Source organism: Macaca mulatta, chromosome 8, assembly GCF_049350105.2.
Source record: "Macaca mulatta isolate MMU2019108-1 chromosome 8, T2T-MMU8v2.0, whole genome shotgun sequence".
NCBI classification, from domain to species: domain Eukaryota; kingdom Metazoa; phylum Chordata; class Mammalia; order Primates; family Cercopithecidae; genus Macaca; species Macaca mulatta.
Genome location: NC_133413.1, coordinates 137,636,703 through 137,655,415, shown reverse-complemented (window position 1 = coordinate 137,655,415; position 18,713 = coordinate 137,636,703). Strand labels below are relative to the sequence as shown.

Below are 18,713 nucleotides of genomic sequence, written 5' to 3'. Positions count from 1 at the left end.
CAAGAAATGGGGAAAGGATTCCCTATTTAATAAATGGCGCTGGGAAAATTGGCTAGCCATAAGTAGAAAGCTGAAACTGGATCCTTTCCTACTCCTTATACGAAAATTAATTCAAGATGGATTAGAGACTTAAATGTTAGACCTAATACCGTAAAAATCCTAGAGGAAAACCTAGGTAGTACCATTCAGGACATAGGCATGGGCAAAGACTTCATGTCTAAAACACCAAAAGCAACGGCAGCAAAAGCCAAAATTGACAAATGGGATCTCATTAAACTAAAGAGCTTCTGCACAGCAAAAGAAACTACCATCAGAGTGAACAGGCAACCTACAGAATGGGAGAAAATTTTTGCAATCTACTCATCTGACAAAGGGCTAATATCCAGAACCTACAAAGAACTCAAACAAATTTACAAGAAAAAAACAAACAACCCCATCAAAAAGTGGGCAAAGGATATGAACAGACATTTCTCAAAAGAAGACATTCATACAGCCAACAGACACATGAAAAAATGCTCATCATCACTGGCCATCAGAGAAATGCAAATCAAAACCACAATGAGATACCATCTCACACCAGTTAGAATGGCAATCATTAAAAAGTCAGGAAACAACAGGTGCTGGAGAGGATGTGGAGAAATAGGAACACTTTTACACTGTTGGTGGGATTGTAAACTAGTTCAACCATTATGGAAAACAGTATGGCGATTCCTCAAGGATCTAGAACTAGATGTACCATATGACCCAGCCATCCCATTACTGGGTATATACCCAAAGGATTATAAATTATGCTGCTATAAAGACACATGCACACGTATGTTTATTGCAGCACTATTCACAATAGCAAAGACTTGGAATCAACCCAAATGTCCATCAGTGACAGACTGGATTAAGAAAATGTGGCACATATACACCATGGAATACTATGCAGCCATAAAAAAGGATGAGTTTGAGTCCTTTGTAGGGACTTGGATGCAGCTGGAATCCATCATTCTTAGCAAACTATCACAAGAACAGAAAACCAAACACCGCATGTTCTCACTCATAGGTGGGAACTGAACAATGAGATCACTTGGACTCAGGAAGGGGAACATCACACACCGGGGCCTATCATGCGGAGGGGGGAGGGGGAGGGATTGCATTGGGAGTTATACCTGATGTAAATGATGAGTTGATGGGTGCAGCACAGCAACATGGCACAAGTATACATATGTAACAAACCTGCACGTTATGCACATGTACCCTACAACTTAAAGTATAATAATAATAAATAAATTTAAAAAAAATTAAAAAAAAAAAGAACTAAATGAAATAATTCATCTGAGCTTTAGAACCCACACCATATTAGTTAAAAATGCAGGCTTTTGCTTTTATTATATTTCTCCACCTTAGACTGCAAACTCTAAGAGGACAGCCTGCACTGTTTTATTCATAAAGCATTACAGGAACAGTAAATAGAACTAGGAACTTTTCAATGGCCTGCCTGAAATCTGAAAAATAGGTATATTATTCCACAATTTGAAAAAAATCAAAGAATTAAAAATTAATAAATGTTAATAAAATATCTGTAATATGTAATATCAAGGTCAACTCAACTTAGCTCTTGTTTATATAAAAATATAGTAAAGTTTAAATTGCAAAACCTTATAGACAATGTGCTATTAAAACTCAAAAGTATAATTCTTTCGTATATATATACACCTTTAAGTTCAGGGGTACCTGTGCAGGTTTGTTACATAGGGAAACTTATGCCACAGGGCTTTGTTGTACAGATACTTTCATCTCCCAGGTATTAAGCCTAGTGCCCATTGGTTATTTTTCCTGATCCTCTCCCTCCTCCCAACCTCTACCCTCAGGTAGGCCTCAGTATCTCTTGTTCCCCTCTATGTGTTCACGAGTTCTCATCATTTAGCTCTCATTTAAAAGTGAGAACTTGTGGTATTTGGTTTTCTGTTCCTGCCTTAGTTTGCTAAGGAAAGCAGTGTGGCAATGTCTCAAAGGCCTAAAAATGGAACTACCATTCAATCCAGCAATCCCATTACTGGTTATGTTCTCAAATATTTTTAAGGCAAGACAAAGCTGCAACCAGGACACCTGGTCTCCCTGAAACCCCTTCCACTGATGTTGTTGTCGTTTTTTCTTTTTCCCCAGTTTTTCAGGATAAAATCCTGGATCATCTTGGGTACTGTTCTCTCCTGCCCACCCTTTCCCATATCCAGAGTTTCATCACTTCTCTCTGCTTCCACTGCTAACTCCCTGGTCCAAGCCACTGCACCTCTTTTCATGATTATTGCCACAGCCTCCTTGCTGGTTCCCTGACCCCACTCTTGCTCTGAACTATCCAATTAAAACCTGAATTAGATCATCTCATCCTCATCTCAAAGCTTTCTCGTGGCTCCTCTGCCCTCTCAGGAAAAATCTAAGTTCTGGATGGTCTAAAAAGTCCTTGTCTCTTACTGTTTATCTGACCTCATTTACTACCACCTTTTTCTTTGATCATTTTGTTACAGCCACACTGGCCTCCTTACCACTCCTCAAATATGCCAAGCTCAGCCCCCACCCCCCAGGGCTTTGAACTGGCTGATCCTCCTTCCTGGAATGCCTTTCCCCATATATCAGCTTGGCCAACTCCCTCCTCTTCTCCGAGTGTCTGTTTAAACACGACTTCAGTAGGAGCTGTCTTAACGTCCTATTAATATTGTAATTCCTCTCATGATACTTCACACCTCTTTCCCTGATATGCTTTCCACATACCATGAAATGTCTGCTGAGATAATATATAATTCGCTTATTTTTTTATTATCACTTCAAAGAGGGCAGTGTGTTTTGTGTTTTGTGTTTTGTTTAGTGCCAGACTACTTGATGATGAAGAGAGTGCCTGGCACACAGTAGGTGCTCAATATATACATGTTGAATCAATGTGTCAATGTTTGATGTACATACCTTTTATTATGTTTGATTTGCTACCAGTGCTGCCTCCAAATACAGGAGTGCTTCATTAGATGTCCACAAAAGGTCTTAAAATATTCCACAAAAATCTTAAAATATTTCATGAGAAAATTTTTTATAGCAGCACATGGAATTTTTATAGCAGCACCTGGAATTTAGCTTGCATAGGATCCTCTGTGAGTTGACCCTGTTTATCTATTCAGCTTTACTTCTCCCCTCTCTCCACTTTGTAGTTTATTCTCTACTACTTCCAACTGATTGTAATTTGACCAGACTCCAGACTATCTTATGTCTCTTTGCTTTTGTTTATCTGTTACTTCTCTCTGGAATTCCCTGCCCCTTCTTAATTTTTCTGGCCAATTATCACTCTCTAGGACTCAGAGGTTTCTCCTCAGGAGACTTCCATGAGTCTCATGTTGAGTTAGGAGACCCAATCCTCTGTTCTTCATAGTCATTCATGTGTTTATCTAGCTCAGTATTTGCCATACTACTTTGAAATTGTTTCCTTGTGTGCCCATCTCTCCCCCTAGATTGCAAACTCCTAGAGAAGAGCTCAACAGTGAGTGTTGAGGGTGCACAGAGGAGGAAGGCAGCACAATGATGGAAGACTTCTTAAAGAGGTATGTTCCAAGAGCCCCCACTTCCTTGCATGGGAGACTCATGCTCTTACACCCAGACTATCTAGGGATACATCTAATGTAGTCATGGAAAGAACAGGGGACTTGAGTACCAGACTGACATGATTTTGAACCCTTGCTCCCTATTGACCAGATGTGGTCTTGAAAAAGTCTCTGAGCCTCAGTGTCCTTTCTGCATAGTGGGGATAATGATACTGCACTACATATATAAGGTATCTGGCACATGTAAATGTCCAACACATGCTGATTTCTTCACCCGCTTCTCATCCCTGGGAAAGAAGTAAACTCATCTACTCCTTGGTACCCATTCATTCCCCCTCGGTTGGAAGCATGAGGTGCGCAGCTGCCTGACCTGGGGGAAGGGCTGCAAGCAGTAGGTGTTAGATGTGGTGGAGCTTGTTGACTTCCTCCCAGGGGCCCAGCTAACAAACTGCCTGTTCCTTGATAGTCAAGTTCAACTTTCACTTCTTAGCACCACAGGAAGTTGACTGAACATAAACTGAAGTCTCTCTCAAACACAAGACATCTTTGCCGGGTCCCTGTCCTTCCTAGCCTCATTCCTGCTCTCCCCAGTGAGCAGGCTGCCCTCCCTTCTCCCCTCAGCACCACTGATGGGCAAGGGTACTCAGAACTACTACCTCATGGGCGATGACATGTGCCAGGAGCTGCACCCAGGACCTGAATACAGTAGTTGGCTCCCATTGAATGTTCATAGTTACCCCAGGATAAAGAGGGGCACTGTGATCATTTTTTATTTTGCTGTGATCAGCTTCAGTGAGCTAAAGTCACCCACCTTCCCAGTCTTCACTAATAGAAGTCATGTATCAGTGCTATTGGTCCTTCTGTTACAAGGATTCAGAATTCATAATCATGGAGCTTCATTTACAGGCAGAAGTTTCTTTCATAGTTTTCTAAGTGTTCCTTTTAGCAACAATGGAGAAAATCAAAGAGGGCAAAGGTGAAGGGAGAAAATGCCATTTCCTTTTTTGTCCTTTGCTCTTGTAATCTTTTGCTTTAGTTTCCTTACTATGTCTCTGAGGGTGAAACTAGTGGTGAGAGTGGTCCAAAATGGGTTTAATGAATCTGATTCTGGTGACACAAGGTGAATTTGGTATATTTTTCCCTAAAGATAGAGAGACAATATAACATAGTCTTTACATTAATAGATTCTGGAGCCAATTTTCTTAGGTTCATTCTCTTTCCTTTCACGTGTATTGATTTTCAATAAACATCTTGCACCCAATTCCATCTCACTGTTTTATTTTCAAAAAATTTAATTTGAGAAAGTTAGCTGTATGAATTTTTCTCTTTTAAAAAAATTCTTTAACTAATTGCAATTATTTCCATCTATGCTATTCCACTGAAACCATTTTAACATGGGCTTAATAACTTCATTGTATGTTAATGTTAATTTTTCATTTTTTACCTTCTTGGTTTTCTAGCTGCATTTAATGTGGTTGACGACTCACTCTTTGAAGCTCTATTCCTCTGGCTACTACAACATGAGACACTTTGTCTCCTTCTTCAGTCTCTGTCTTCTCTACAGTCTTCTTCTCCTTTTATGTACCTTTAAATATTAATGTTTCCCAGAGATATTTTCTTAACTCACTTCTCTACTGATTCTACGTATTTTTCTTGATCCAACTCTTCTAATTTTACCCATTTTGATGATTTTATAATTTTTATTTTCTATTTTGATCTCTTTTCAATCTTCCAGACCTAAATATCCAAATGCCTGATGGATAGTGCTTTCTTTTTTACTACCAAACCCTCAAAGGCACCATGTTCAAAAGGAATTAGTCATCAGTCTCACTACACATAAGTTTCCTCTTGTGTTCAAGCTAGAGACTTGAGAGTCTTCTTGTTCCCTTCTTCTCCCTATTTTCTCCATAATCAATCATCAAGTCATGTGGATTTTGTTCCTAAATATGTTAACTTCTTTCCTGTCTCACTTTATCTCCCTTACATATAGGTATTTAAGACCCCCAGTGTCTCTCACATAGACTTTGGCAATAACCTTCTAATATCAGTCAACCTAACCAATAGGCCACCAGTGCTTCTTGCAGAATCTGGACAATGTAGAGCACTGAGAATGCTCACACTGGTCATATATGTATGAGTTGGTATGACATCTAGGGAAGTTGAAGACTCACATGGCCTTTGGCCCAGCAATATACACCAGAATACATTAGAGAAACTCTAGCATGTGTACACAATGATATACACACAAGAATGTTCACAATGCCATTATTTTTAACAGCAAAATTATAGAAACAACACAAGTGTTTATCCACAACAGAATGGATAAATGAGCCATGGCATAGTCATACAATGAAAAATAATATAATGGTCCAAATGAATGATCTGAAGAGATGTCATTGTTGGCAATCTTATAAAAGACTGAGTTAAAATGCAATTTGTGAAAAATGTTAATCATTTGACGTTATTTAATACAAAGTTTTAAAACATGCAAACAACTGTATATATTATTTATGTATATATGCAAATTCAGCAATAATATTAAATCATGCCTGGGAATGATAAGTATCAAAGTCAGAAAGTGGTTACCCTTGGGAAGAGAGGTATGTATCAGCAGTGGGGCACATAGGATGTTTCAGCCATATCTGTAACGTTTCTTTGCTTTAAAAAATTTAAATCAAGCTTGGCAAAGTGTGACATTTGATTAAGCAGGATAGTGAGTGCGTATCTGTTACTTATATTGTTCTTTATAATTTTCTCTGTGCTAAAGCATTTTGTAATTTAAAAAAACCTGACCGTGTTACTCCCATGCTTAAAATTCAGCAGTGGCCTCCAGTTGCCCCCCAGGTAGCATCCACATTCTTTAATGGAAAGCCCTTCCTTGCTTGGAACTTGTCAACTTGGATTGGACATTTGTAGTTGTATTTCTAAGAACTATTCCCTTTTGTCAATGGAGCCTGATTTCCACTTGGATATCTGGGTGGTTTAGGGAAACTGACCTCAAAACCCAATTCTAAATTTCGACCATGTGACCTTGGCTTAATCAATTAGCACATCTCTTTCCCTCACCTCTGGGGATGATCATATGAACTAAGCCAGTTGCAATAGAGTTAACCTCATGTTCCTAATGAGAAACCCAGAACAAAATGCTTTATTTTTCTTCAATTTTTTATTAGGTCAGCTCCTAAATCAATTAAGAAATAACAACAGTGACAACAAAACTAAAAAATATGAAGAGGCTGAAATGTGAAAGCTCTGCCAACTGCAATATGTAGCTGCTAAGGTTGCTGTATTTATTGCCATCAAGCAAGTGTTCCAGGAAAGAGCAGAGAAGATGTGCCTGGGAGCCTTTATGTGTAGGTCTGTAAATGGTAGATATCACTACTACTCACACGCCATTGGCTAGAATTGAGTTGCATGGATACACCCAATTGTAAAAGAAGGAAATAGAGACTATTGCGCCCAGGAAGAAAAGAAAATTCATTTATGGAAGAGGTAGCTAGTCTCTCACAGCCATGAAAAAAGTGTTTAGCTAACTGAAGCAAATAGCAGTCATCTTGTGTCTCTAAGGCAAGTTAGACTAATATTGAAGTGGAAACCATGAGGAAAGGAGTGATACTGAAACTAACCACATCTTTGAGGATATGCATTAATTTCCTACAACATGAATTTATTGAGGACCTACTGTAATACAGGCAGCATGGTAGACACCAAGAGAACTGATGTCCTCTTCCTGCCTGCCTGCCTGGAGCCTACATTCTGGAGGGGATAGAGCTAGCAGATCATCAGATCTAACTGTAAATCTGCTGTGTCTCTATATATTTTAGTGATGTGAGCCAATATTTCCCCTTGATTGTTCAAAGTCATTTGGTTCACATATTTTGTTGCTTTAAATTGAACACATTCTTATGTACAGCCTCTGTCTCCTCATCTCCAACCAAGCAAAATAGCTTGTTCTCTGTATGCAGGGACACATGATATTTCCCACATGGCTTTGTACATATCTCCACCTCAATTTAAAATGCCTTCTGGGAGGGCACCAAGATGGCCAAATAGGAACAGCTCCAGCCTCCAGCTCCCAGCATGAGTGACATAGAAGAGGGGTGATTTCTGCATTTCCAACCGAGGTACTGGGTTCATCTCACTGGGGCATGTCAGACAGTTGGTGCAGGAGAGCGGGTGCAGCCCAAGGAGCAAGAGCCTAAGCAGGGCAAGGCATCACCTCACCTGGGAAGCACAAGGGGGAATGGAATTCCTTTTCCTAGCCAAGGGAAACTGTGACACACAACATCTGGAAAATCAGGTCACTCCCACCCTAATACTGTGCTTTACCAAGGGTCTTAGCAAACGGCACATCAGGAGATTATATCCCACGCCTGGCTCAGAGGGTCCCACGCCCACGGAGCCTCCCTCATTGCTAGCACAGCAGTCTGATATCTAACTGCAAGGCAGCAGAGAGACTGGGGGATGGGCACCCACCACTGCTGAGGCTTAAGTAGGTAAACAAAGCAGCCCAGAAGCTCAAACTGGGTGGAGCCCACCACAGCTCAAGGAGGCCTGCCTGCCTCTGTAGACTCCACCTCTGGGGACAGGGCATAGCCAAACAAAAGGCAGCAGAAACCTCTGCAGATGTAAATGTCCCTGTCTGACATCTTTGAAGACAGTAGCAGTTTTCCCAGCACGGAGTTTGAGATTTGAGAACAGACAGACTGTCTGCTCAAGTGGGTCCCTGACCCCCGAGTAGCCTAATTGGGAGACATCCACCACTAGGGGCAGACTGACACCTCACACCTCACACGGCTGGGTACACCTCTGAGACAAAGCTTCCAGAGGAACAATTAGACAGCAACACTTGCTGTTCAGCAATATTCTCTCTTCTGCAGCCTTCGCTGCTGATACCCTGACAAACAGGGTCTGGAGTAGACTGCAGGCAAACTCCAACAGACCTGAAGCTGAGGGTCTTGACTGTTAGAAGGAAAACTAACAAACAGAAAGGACATCCACACAAAAACCCCATCTGTAAGTTACCATCATCAAAGACCAAAGGTAGATAAAACCACAAAGATGGGGAAAAAGCAGTTCAGAAAAGATGAAAATTCTAAAAATCAGAGCACCTCTCCCCCTCCAAAGGAATGCAGCTCATCACCAGCAATGGAACAAAGATGGATGGAGAATGACTTTGGCGTGTTGAGAGAAGAAGGCTTCAGATGATCAAACTTCTCAGAGCTAAAGGAGGAATTACGAACCCAGCGCAAAGAAACTAAAAACCTTGAAAAAAGATTTGACGAATGAATAACTAGAATAACCAATGAAGAGAAGTCCATAAATGACCTGAAAGAGATGAAGACCATTACACAAGAACTACGTGACAAATACACAAGCTTCAGTCACTGACTCGATCAACTGGAAGAAAGGGTATCAGTGACTGAAGATCAAATGAACGAAATGAAGCAAGAAGAGAAGTCTAAAGAAAAAAGAGCAAAAAGAAATGAACAAAGTCTCCAAGAAATATGGGATTATGTGAAAAGACCAAATCTACATCTGATTGGTGTACCTGAAAGTGATGGGGAGAATGCAACCAAGTTGGAAAACACTTTGCAGGATATTATCCAGGAGAACTTCCCCAACATAGCAAGGCAGGCCAACATTCAAATTCAGGAAATACAGAGAATGCCACAAAGATACTCGTTGAGAAGAGCTCCAAAACACATAATTGTCAGATTCACCAAAGTTGAAATGAAGGAAAAAAAGTTAAGGGCACTTGAAATGAAGGAAAAAATGTTAAGGGCAGTCAGAGAGAAAGGTCGGGTTACCCACAAAGGGAAGCCCATCAGACTAACAGCAGATCTCTCGGCAGAAACTCTACAAGCCAGAGACAGTGGGGGCCAATATTCAACATTCTTAAAGAATTTTCAACCCAGAATTTCCTATCCAGCCAAACTAACTTTCATAAGTGAAGGAGAAATAAAATCCTTTACAGACAAGCAAATGCTGAGAGATTTTGTTACCACCAGACCTGCCCTAGAAGAGCTCCTGAAGGAAGCACTAAACATGGAAAGGAACAACCAGTACCAGTCATTGCAAAAACAGGCCAAAATGTAAAGACCATCAATACTAGGAAGAAACTGCATCAACTAACGAGCAAAATAACCAGTTAACATCATAATGACTGGATAAAATTCACACATAACAATATTGACCTTAAATGTAAATGGGCTAAATGGTCCAATTAAAGGACACAGACTGGCAAATAGGATAAAGAGTCAAGACCCATCAGTTTGCTGTATCCAGGAGACCCATCTCATGTGCAGAGACACAGATAGGCTTAAAATAAAGGGATGGAGGAAGATCTACAAAGCAAATGGAAAAAAAAAAGGCAGGGGTTGCATCCTAGTCTCTGATAAAACAGACTTTAAACCATCAAAGATCAAAAGAGACAAAGAAGGTCATTACATATTGGGAAAGGGATCAATTCAACAAGAACAGCTAACTATCCTAAATATATATGCATCCAATACAGGAGCACCCAGATTCATAAAGCAAGTCCTTAGAGACTTACAAAGAGACTTAGACTCCCACACAATAATAATGGGAGACTTTAACACCCCACTGTCAACATTAGACAGATCAACGAGATAGAAAGTTAGCAAGGATATCCAGGAATTGAACTCAACTCTGCACCAAGTGGACCTAATAAACATCTACAGAACTCTCCACCCCAAATCAACAGAATATACGTTCTTCTCTGTACCACATCACACTTATTCCAAAACTGACCACATAGTTGGAAGTAAAGCACTCCTCAGCAAATGTAAAAGAACAGAAATTATAACAAACTGTGTCTCTCAGACCACAGTGCAATCAAACTAGAACTCAGGACTAAGAAACTCAATCAAAACCGCTCAACCACATGGAAACTGAACAACTTGCTCCTGAATGACTACTGGGTACATAATGAAATGAAGGCAGAAATAAAGATATTCTTTGAAATCAATGAGAACAAAGATACAACATACCAGGATCTCTGGGACACATTTAAAGCAGTGTGTAGAGGGAAATTTATAGCACTAAATGCCCACAAGACAAAGCAGGAAAGATCTAAAATTGACAGCCTAACATCACAATTAAAAGAACTAGAGAAGCAAGAGCAAACACATTCAAAAGCTAGCAGAAGGCAAGAAATAACGAAGATCAGAGCAGAACTGAAGGAGCTAGAGACACAATAAAACCCTTCAAAAAATCAACAATTCCAGGAGCTGGGTTTTTGAAAAGATTAAAAAAATAGATAGACCGCTAGCCAGACTTATAAAGAATAAAAGAGAGAAGAATCAACTAGACAATATAAAAAATGATGAAGGGGATATTACCACTGACCCCACAGAAATACAAACTACCATCAGAGAATACTATAAAGACTTCTATGCAAATAAACTAGAAAATCTAGAAGAAATGGATAAATTCCTGGACACATACATTCTCCCAAGACTAAACCAGAAAGAAGTTGAATCCCTGAATAGACAAATAACAGGCTCTGAAATTGAAGCAACAGTTAACAGCCTACCACCCAAAAAAAGTCCAGGACCAGACGGATTCACAGCCAAATTCTACCAGAGGTACAAGGAGGAGCTGGTACCATTCCTTCTGAAACTATTCCAATCAATAGAAAAAGAGGGAATCCTCCCTAACTCATTTTATGAGGCTAACATCATCCTAATACCAAAGCCTGGCAGAGACACAACAACAACAAAAAAAAGAATTTCAGACCAATATCCCTAATGAACATCGATGCAAAAATCCTCAATAAAATACTGGCAAACCAAATCCAGCAGCACATCAAAAAGCTTATCCACCATGATCAAGTGGGCTTCATCCCTGGGGTGCAAGGCTGGTTCAACATATGCAAATCAATAAATGTAATCCAGCATATAAACAGAACCAAAGACAAAAAACACATGATTATCTCAATAGATGCAGAAAAGGCCTTTGACAAAATTCAACAGCCCTTCATGCTAAAAGCTCTCAATAAATTCGGTATTGATGGAACGTATCTCAAAATAATAAGAGCTATTTATGACAAACCCACAGCCAATATCATACCGAATGGGCAAACACTGGAAGCATTCCCCTTAAAAACTGGCACAAGACAGGGATGCCCTCTCTCACCACTCCTATTCAACATAGTGTTGGAAGTTCCAACCAGGGCAATCAGGCAAGGGAAAGAAATAAAGGGTATTCAGTTAGGAAAAGAAGAAGTAAACTGTCCCTATTGGCAGATGACATGATTGTATATTTAGAAAATCCCATCATCTCAGCCCAAAATCTCCTTAAGCTAATAAGCAACTTCAGCAAAATCTCAGGATACAAAATCAATGTGCAAAAATCACAAGCATTCTTATACACCAATACCAGACAGAGAGCCAAATCATGAATGAACTCCCATTCACAATTGCTTCAAAGAGAATAATACACCTAGGAATCCAACTTGCAAGGGATGTGAATGACCTCTTCAAGGAGAACTACAAACCACTGCTCAGTGAAATAAAAGAGGACACAAACAAATGGAAGAACATTCCATGCTCATGGATAGGAAGAATCAATATTGTGAAAATGGCCATACTGCCCAAGGTAATTTATAGATTCAATGTTATCCCCATTACGCTACCAATGACTTTCTTCACAGAATTGGAAATAACTACTTTAAAGTTCATATGGAACCAAACAAGAGCCCGCATTGCCAAGACAATCCTAAGTCAAAAGAACAAAGCTGGAGGCATCACGCTACCTGACTTCAAACTATACTACAAGGCTACAGTAACCAAAACAGCATGGTACTGTTACCAAAACAGAGATATAGACCAATGGAACAGAACAGAACCCTCAGAAATAACACCACACATCTACAACCATCTGATCTTTGACAAATCTGACAAAAACAAGAAATGGGGAAAGGATTCCCTATTTAATACATGGTGCTGGGAAAACTGGCTAGCTATATGTAGAAAGCTGAAAATGGAAGCCTTCCTTACACCTTATACAAAAATTAATTCAAGATGGATTAGAGACTTAAATGTTAGACCTGAGACCATAAAAACCCTAGAAGAAAACCTAGGTAATACCATTAAGGACATAGGCATGGGCAAGGACTTCATGTCTAAAACACCAAAAGCAATGGCAACAAAAGCCAAAATTGACAAATGGGATCTAATTAAACTAAAGAGCTTCTGAACAGCAAAAGAAACTACGATCAGAATGAAAAGGCAACCTACAGAATGGGAGAAAATTTTTGCAATCTGCTCATCTGATAAAGGGCTAATATCCAGAATTTACAAGGAACTGAAAACAAATTTACAAGAAAAAGCAAACAACCCCATTAAAAAGTGGACAAAGGATATGAACAGACACTTCTCAAAAGAAAGCATTTATACAGCCAACAGACACATGAAAAAATGTTCATCATCACTAGCCATCGGAGAAATGCAAATCAAAACCATAATGAGATACCATGTCACACCAGTGAGAATGGCAATCATTAAAAAGTCAGGAGACAACAGGAGCTAGAGAGGATGTGGAGAATTAGGAACACTTTTACACGGTTGGTGGGATTGTAAACTAGTTCAACCATTGTGGAAAACAGTGTGGCGATTCCTCAAGGATCTAGAACTAGAAATGCCATTTGACCCAGCCATCCCATTACCGGGTATATACCCAAAGGATTATAAATCATGCTGCTATAAAGACACATGCACACGTATGTTTATTGCAGCACTATTCACAATAGCAAAGACTTGGAACCAACTCAAATGTTCATCAATGACAGACTGGATTAAGAGAATGTGGCACATATACACCATGGAATACTGTGCAGCCATAAAAAAGGCTGAGTTCATGTCCTTTTTAGGGACATGGATGCAGCTGGAAACCATCATTCTCAGCAAACTATCGCAAGAACAGAAAACCAAACACCGCATGTTCTCACTCATAGGTGGGAATTGAACAATGAGAACACTTGGACACAGGAAGGGGAACATCACACACTGGGGCCTGTTGTGGGGTGGGAGGAGTGGGGAGGGATAGCATTAGGAGATATACCTAATGTAAATGACGAGTTAATGGGTGCAGCACACCAAGATGGCACATGTATACATATGTAACAAGCCTGCGCATTGTGCACATAGACCCTAGAACATAAAGTATAAAACAAAAACAAACAAACAAACAAACAAATGCCTTCCGATCACTGCTCTAAGCCACACAGTTTAATAATGGTAGACATAGAATTTGAGTTATTCTCATAATAGGTCTTTTAAACAATACCTTCTTCTCTTCATTCTTTCCATCTTATCATGGATATTCTTTCTGGTGCATCATGTAAAGGAATGTAACTACATGCATTTAATGACGAGAATATGTATTTATGACTATTACAAAAAATTAGAAAGATTCTAACATTCTAGAGGAGCATTTATTTTATTTTTTTAATTGAGAAAAGTATAATTTTATTTATTTATTTGTGTAAATTTATGGGGTACTTGAGAAAATGGGTTACATGTATATAACATGTAGTGATCCAATCAGGACACTAAGGGTGTCCATCACCTGAGTGTATTATATTTTTGTTAAGTCTCACCATCCTACTCCAGGAGAACATTTTAAAAACTGTTCTGTAGAGATACTACTCAAATTAAGTTCCCAGTCCTGAACATCAGATCAGCTAGGAATTTGACTAAAATGCAAGTTCTCAAATGACAAATGAGACCACTTGAATCAGAATTTCTGGAGTGGAGCCCACACATTTGTATTTTAGCAACCTTTCCAATGATACTTATGTACATGCTCAAGCTTGAAAACCACTTTCCTAGGACATTAGTTCCTCAACAAGATTTATGAGTAACCTTGTTTCATAAAAAAGTGTTTAGGAGATACTGATTCAATAAAAACTAATCAGGTTTTTATTGTTTGCAGGGCTTTCAAAACTTGAAATAGGCCACTATGCATTGTTAATTTCCAAGAGGAAGATGCTTATGTCCTCAATGAATATCTTCCCACCATGAAGTACTCTTCTTCCCCCACTTTTTAAAACAATTATTAACACCTGGCAGAAGTAGGATGACAGCTTACAGCTTAGAAAAAGTTGGCCTAAAATAGTGACTAATTTTCATACATTATTTATTTGTCATCATGCTTATCTTTCTCTCTCTAAATTGTATATTTCATCTCTGTGATCACAGATTGAGCCTCATATTTCATATCTGCCCCTGGCCTAATGTTTGTTTACAGAATGAGCTCAATGAATATTGTTAAGTGAGTAGGATTTAACTTATTTGATAAATAATAATCTTAAGTTTTAAACCATGGATTTCACATGAGGACATTTACTTACTACTGTTGAGCTATAATTAATTTTTAATACTCTTTAGGTACTCATAATAAAGAACAGGATATTTGGAGAAGGAAGACAATATCATTCCTGGTTCTTAGTCTTACCGCTTTGTTGATCGTGAGTATATGGACTCTCTGTGGCTCAGTGCCTTCCTCTGTAAAATGGGAACACAGTGATGTTCATCTCACAGAATTGATTTGTAAAAGGGCTGGATGAGGTTATGAGAATGTTTTGCAAAGTGATATAGAAAGATTAATTGCAAACTTCATTTGAATCTTAACTTGTTTGAGATAGGTCATGCTATGAATCAACTACGAAGTGCAGATATTGTCAAGATTAAATATTTCTTTCCAAAGAGCTGAGAGGAGGGGCTGCTTGTTTGTTTGTTTCTTTCTTTTTAGAAAGATGCCAGGATGGGCTCATTTTGGGATTTTCCTCTCACTTGCTTATCTTACTTTTTCTTTAGTTTCTCTATTCATTACAATACAGTGCTGTAAAGCTTTATGGCATTTTTATTTTGTGGGAGATGAATCTGAATAAAGAATTACAGTTAAATCATTGCTAAGTTTGATGAATCAGTACCAAAGAACTCTTCAAGTTGTCATTTTTTAAGTTTTTTAAATAATTGGCTTTCAGTGGTTCCCTCTAAGGAATTTTAATTTTGAATAATGCATAGAAAAATGTGCACACACACAAATCATTCAGTGTCCACCTTGAGGGAAATAAAGGTGCCTGTGAAGTGAAACTTTACCTTTCTACGTCACCAGCTTCCTGTTAGAGCACAGTTTTTCTTTGTTCAAAGTCTCAGCATTGAAGAACTTCCTTTTAGTAGGTACTTTGTTTGTTTGTTTGTTTGAGATGGAGTCTCACTCTGTCACCCAAGCCGTAGTGCAGTGGCATAATCTCAGCTCACTGCAAGCTCCACCTCCCGGGTTCACGCCATTCTCCTGCTTCAGCCTCCCAAGTAGCTGGGACTACAGGCGCCCGCCACCACACCCAGCTAGTTTTTTTGTATTTTTTGTAGAGACTGGGTTTCACTGTGTTAGCCAAGATGGTCTTGATCTCCCGACCTCATGATCCACTTGCCTTGGCCTCCCAGAGTGCTGGGATTACAGGCGTGATTTCGGGGGTAGTTTTGAGTAGGGAGTATACATTTAAAATACTGAAACTCAGTTAAGGAATAATCTAATACTGTATTCAACTGAAACTCAGTTGAAAAATTTCTTTCCAATAATGTAAAAAGGAGAATCAACTGCAGTAATGAGGGAGATGATTTGCTGATAATTATAACAAATATTTACTACAGATCTGTATGCACCATGAACTGTGCTAAATGCTTTATACATATAACTTTATTTTGTGCTCCAACAACCTATTACACAGAAATTGTTATTATTCCCACTTTCAAGATTAATAAATTGGTTTTGAGGGGTCATATAGGTGAAACAACTCACTCAATATCACAAGCTGTTATGTGGTGAAGTTTGCATGATCAGTACAGGATTCTGGTCCTCCCACTCATTGAGTGGTACTAGTCAAGATCTGGAAGCTCTTCCGGTCTTAGTTTCTCTAGCTGTGAAGTGAGAATGACTAGGACTAATCATAGAATATGAGAGTACATGTGAAAAAAATGTCTTTTTAAAGAGTATGAAAAACTTGGGTTGTAAAATTTTCTTGTGGATAATTTATTATTGCTTTTCTTTTTTAGATAGCACTAACAGAGTTGACCTTAGAATTGGAGTGCCTCGGTTAGAACCTTGGCATCATCTTCTTACTGTAAGACTTTGGTCAAGTTAGTAACTTTTCTGTTCCTCATTTGTGAAATATAGTTAATGGATGTGTGTGTGTGTGTGATGCCTTTATCGGGACATAACCCCATTGCAAGTTGAGGAGTATTTGTGTATATATACATATTTATTTGTGTGTGTCTGTCTGCCTGTCTGAGAACAGTACTGGCACAAAAGTGCTTAATACACTTCACTCATTATTATTAATATTACTATTGTTGCATTTTCGCCTGGAAGGCATACTTCTGATGTGAGTTCAGGAGAAGACACTGGCAAGGACAGCAAAGAACAGGAGAACACTCTAGCTTCCCTGATAGCATTCAAGGTGCTGTCCAAAGTGAGTTTTCCTCAAGCAGAGAGATGCACTGCCTCTTTTATGCTTTGTTTTTCCTACTTGCCTACTCTATTTCCACCTTCCAAGTAAGGACCAATCAGCAAAACCCCAAGAGAGTCACTGTCGTGAAGATAATTATGAACTGGCTGAGTCCTTGCAATGTTTATTATTTAGGTTTTTAAGAACAGATAATTAAAGGCCCCACAGAATCTAGTCTCTCCCAATTGTAAAAGTGGGGTCTTAATAGAAACCCACAGAGCACTTGGGGTTGTGCACTTGCTTCTGAAAGTTCTCTTAAGAAATCGCTGACCTGGTGCACTCCCTGGGGTATTTCATGACCATGTGAAATCACTTACTGTTTCTAATTTGCATTTTTCCTGAGTTTGCATATTTTTCTTGCATCTGCTTTGTTGCCAATGTACCAAGTCCTTATACATTTGGACTGCATTTACTGCAGTTTGGAATGGTTTCTCAGAAATGGGACATTAAAATCCTGGAGTGTGACACTGAGACGTGGAAAGGGCTTCCTTTGTAAGCTGTTCAGGCATGCTGAGCATTAGTGTAGAAATTATTTTTTCCTTAATTTTCTTGGATAGCAACCTATATAGGATCTTATAATTGTGTGTAAGAATTCATTAAAGAAACTCTCTTGATTGCTAGAAATCCAAGCTGCTAGTGAGGAGAGAACTGCAGTGATTTGTTGCAGCAGAAGTATTATGGAAATATTTACTGAATACCTTCTATGTGCTGGGCATTGAGTGAAACACTTTCATATCCCTTGCAACACATGTCTTAGTCTAAGGTAATACTTTAATGTAATTCTAACAAATGGATAAAAAGGGAATTATCATTATTTTATTGATGAAACACCAGAGACTGCAAGAAACTAGGCCCAGAACAGTTAAACAGAGTAGACATAACCTCTTACCACCTTATCTGCTACTATGTAACAAACTACCCTAAACTTTAGTGGTTTAAAACAACAAACATTCATAATCTCACAGTTTCTGGCACATACGAAGCACTGCATAAGTGATTGTTATTCTTGCTGATTATGTTTCTGTCATTGACATTGTGTATCACTGAGCTGGGATGTGTATTAGATAGAATCATGGAAGGTAAGGTTATAGAACAACAATTCAGACATGTTCATTATGCTAAGTGCTTTACATATATGAAGTCAACTACATTTAATACGTATCAACAATGAGGTTGGTATTAGTATTATCCCCATTTTAGAGATAAAGAAAGAAATTCAGAGAGACTTCCTTCCTTCCCTCCCTCCTTCCTTCCTTCCTTCCTTCCTTCCTCCCTTCCTCCCTCCCTCCCTCCCTCCCTCCCTCCCTCCTTCCTTCCTTCCTTCCTTCCTTCCTTCCTTCCTTCCTTCCTTCCTTCCTTCCTTCCTTCCTTCCTTCCTTCCTTCCTTCCTTCCTTTCTCTCTCTCTCTCTCTCCCTGTCTTCCTCTCTCTCTTTCTCTCTTTCTGTCTTTCTTTCTTTCTGGACAGAGTTTCACTCTTGTTGCCCAGGCTGGATTGCAATGGAACAATCTTGGCTCAATGCAACCTCCGCCTCCTGGGTTCAAGCAAGTCTCCTGCCTCAGTCTCCCCAGTAGCTGGGACTACAGGCATGCACCACCATGCCCGGCT

The 18,713-nt window shown here is 39.2% G+C and overlaps 1 long non-coding RNA gene across 1 annotated transcript; it reads left to right on the top strand.

Annotated features, from left to right (window-relative positions):
* Positions 1–3,416: 3,416 nt before the first annotated feature.
* LOC144330558 (uncharacterized) lies at positions 3,417–17,070 on the top strand. Its single transcript, XR_013396855.1, has 3 exons — positions 3,417–3,569; positions 16,655–16,722; positions 16,971–17,070. It is a non-coding gene; the product is annotated as an uncharacterized LOC144330558 (long non-coding RNA).
* Positions 17,071–18,713: the final 1,643 nt, after the last annotated feature.